Genomic DNA, 3,612 nt, shown 5'->3' with positions numbered 1-3,612 from the left:
ATCAAATAATATTAATAATAATAACAGATATATCAAATAATATTAATAATAATAACAGATATATCAAATAGTAATATCTCAGTCACTCAAATCAGACTTCAAAGAGACCAGATAACTAGTATAAATTGCCTTTAGAACAAGTTCCCATTGACCCCCTTTAATACCAGTAATATCTATGAACGGTACTATTCTTAACGGTGCATCATTTGTATTTTGTCAGAGAATAATAAATGGACTATAAATCCGTAACATCGTTTAAGACGTCTATAACTCATCAATTTGGAGAATAATGAAATAAATATTTAACCGATTAAACAGGATTATAACAAACCTTATTACATAGTTCACCACAGAAATTCGGTGGACAATCACAGAAACCATCGACTGTTTCTTTACCTCCATTATAGCATATGTTTATCTGAAAACATTGAATTAAACATACATTATGTAAGATTTAGATAAATGGCTGACAGTTCTTACTATAATACTTCAAAAATTGATAATGCAAAATAAATATAATGAAAATTTCATTTAAATTACTTTATTCTGAGCCAAGTTATCACTGTTTGAAGTTTTGACAAGATGAGGCATATATATATTATTGTTTATTATCGTAACGAGGGTATTTGTTATTCGAGATTTAGCCTCGATTCGCCATTTTTAAAATAAATCATTAAATGGCGACCCTGTTTAAATCCGTTTAAATCTACACCATCTGATGATAATGGGCTTTGCAAGTAAGTCAGATCTGCAATAGGTCGATTTAATACATGTTTAACCAGATTATTGTTAGCATACATATACAGTTATCTGAACTTACATCTTGACACAATTCACCAGTGTAGGGATATATACATTGACACGTACCAGACACATAGATTCCATCATTGAGGCACGGGTTAGCCTAAATAAATTATAATATTATATATTTAATATAGTAATAATGCAGACAAAGAGGTGAGTGAGTCCTAGAACAAGCCGGTTAACAACTCATACTCAGTCTAAATGATTGATACACAACCAGCAGGGGACGACAAGCAAATTAACAATCGGATTTTAATGTATGAATATTATAAAGTTACTGTTACAAGTATCACCCATTGTTGGCTTCTGTAACACTATTTTAGTGATAACAGTAGACCAGTTTCGTAAATATAGGATTTATTTACATAGGAACAGAATATAACACAACTACATCAATACTACAGAAACTAGACTATACAGGAACTAAACTAAGCTTACATCGGAACACATAGGCCTATAACTATATTAAATCCACCATTCTACCCCTCTGCCAAGGCAGCGGCTGAACTCGGGTGAGTCCATACGCCGGTCTCTCCGTCTCTCTCTGTTCAGTCTAGTAGTTGCCTTCAGTTATATACCTTCTGATCATAGATAAGCTCATGGTCATACATGCAATTATCTCTTTTATCTCGTCATGGCATGCTTACTGACCAGTACGTATATCCTTTGAAGTAATGCGGGGCTTGTACACAGAGCATATGTAGCTTGTAAAGGACATATTAAATTAATTACATGTTTAATTACAACACAGACAATCGTGACTTAAGAACAGTGCATACAGAGTTAAAAGGTCAATATTATATATTATGAAGAAGCATGGCTGGAGGTCACTAAGTTCTAAGCACCCAAATGACCGTTCAATTTGAAGAAAGTTAAAGAGTACTTTGTTACACTTGTCTTCCTACACACTTACTCGTCAGTTGTCTTAGTGATTTCTATAACCAACTCTTCTACCACAGAATCCATCGTGTGTGTCCTTTGATTAATATAAGGTATTAAAATATTATAGTCCAGTATCAAACTTTAGTTTTATATCGAATGTGTGGGGAAAATGCATCGCTCACCAATTATTATCTTATGTTGAACAGAAGTGTTTGATAGAACAATATCAAAGTGCTTACTGAAAATTTGACAGCACAGAACCCCGCACTTACAAGAGTTCACAATGATATTCATCTTTCACAATCGAGAATGTGCTTCTTATTCTTTGGACCTTAAGATAATTTCTACTGAATCGTCTTTCTGCTGTACATCTACTGCACTTATACATCTACTGGATTCAGCTTGGATTTAAACGGGATTTCGTTGACTGATTTAATTTTAAATGGCGTCGTGAGAGGAGATTAACCGTTACGTTGACGTCATACTCCCGGATCGAGGCTAAATGATAGAGTGTAGGGCTACGAAGCGAGGCCGCTGTTGAGCGATGCCTTAACAAATGACATCTAAACAATTTAAAGTACAATAAAGTAAACACAGATGATAACAAATTATACAATTCCTGGAGACCGTGTGATAACCCTCCTGTTGTAATTGGTAATTGTGATATATTTTTGATAGTTTTATGCTTATGGGAGCTCAACTTCTCAAGTAAATAATATTTGTAAATTGTGCTATTTTAATATTAGAAATATAGGTAAAATACGTAAATGTGTAACTGTAGAGGCCACTAAGTCACTTGTTAATTCTCTGGTCACTTCTCGATTTGATAACTTTAATTCACTTTTAGTTGGTTTACCTTTAAAGCTTATATAGATAAATTACAAAAAGTACAGAATACTGCGGCTAGACTTGTTACTTTAACTAAGAAATATGATCACATAATTCCTGTTTTATATAATTTACACTGGTTACCTGTTAAATATCGAATTGATTTTAAGATTTTATTACTTACTTTTAAATGTTTAAATAATTTAGCTCCTGTTTACCTCTCAGATCTTTTAGAACTTTATACACCTGGCTGAACATTACGTACATCAGGTAAACTACTTTTAAAGCCCAAAACTGTTCAACTAGTCTCTTATGGTCAGCACTCTTTTAGTTATCAAGCGCCTGATTTATGGAATAATCTACCATTTAGTTTAAGATGCTGTACATCTCTATATTCTTTTAAAAAACAACTTAAAACACATTTATTTAATCGGGCTTTTAACTGACTCTGTATAATCTTGTTGTTTATTTATGATTTATAGTGCCCCTTGTAAAGTGCCCCTGAACATGTTATATGAAAGGGTGCACTATAAATATGCTGTAATAATAATTACAATGATAATAATAATTATAATAATAATGTACGGACAGGTCTTCTGTCTTAATAATATCAATAAAAATAGTTTTATTTCCCCTATGGCAATAGGCACGACGCCACAGATTTATCATAATTGTATTATAATATTATGTCCTATATTCAATTGATTTAATGCATGCCCAAAATACAAGTAAGAATGAAAATTTACCCTCTCACTCATTTTGTCCAATTGTTATAAAAATCCAAAAAGGTAAAACACAAATTCGGATTGATGACAGCAGACAAAAGACAGCAGAGATTATGTAGGTGGAGTTAACGCATGTCAATCAAACGATCGGCCTTACAAGAATCGGTGAAGATGGAATTCAATCCCATTTCTAGTCAAAAATTACACTGGTGATAACTATGTTCAGAATAAAGTAATTTGACTGAAAATTTCAATATATTCTCCTTTCATCATTTATTTTTGAACTGTTATAGCAAGAATGGCCAACTCCTTATAAAAATCTCCCATAATGTATCTTTAATCAATTGGTATTTCAGGTGAAGAAATGTTTAAG

At 32.4% G+C, this 3,612-nt stretch overlaps 1 long non-coding RNA gene across 1 annotated transcript; it reads right to left on the bottom strand.

Annotated features, from left to right (window-relative positions):
- Nucleotides 1-333: 333 nt before the first annotated feature.
- LOC126832577 (uncharacterized) lies at nt 334-1,341 on the bottom strand. The gene is made up of 3 exons (XR_007684780.2): nt 1,243-1,341; nt 821-904; nt 334-418 (listed from the first exon to the last, which is right to left on the bottom strand). It is a non-coding gene; the product is annotated as an uncharacterized LOC126832577 (long non-coding RNA).
- Between the last annotated feature and the right edge of the window lie 2,271 nt (nt 1,342-3,612).

The sequence above is a fragment of the Patella vulgata genome, chromosome 9 (assembly GCF_932274485.2).
Source record: "Patella vulgata chromosome 9, xgPatVulg1.2, whole genome shotgun sequence".
Taxonomy (NCBI): domain Eukaryota; kingdom Metazoa; phylum Mollusca; class Gastropoda; family Patellidae; genus Patella; species Patella vulgata.
Note: the sequence above shows the minus strand (reverse complement) of the source record. Positions and strands in the feature narration are given on the sequence as shown.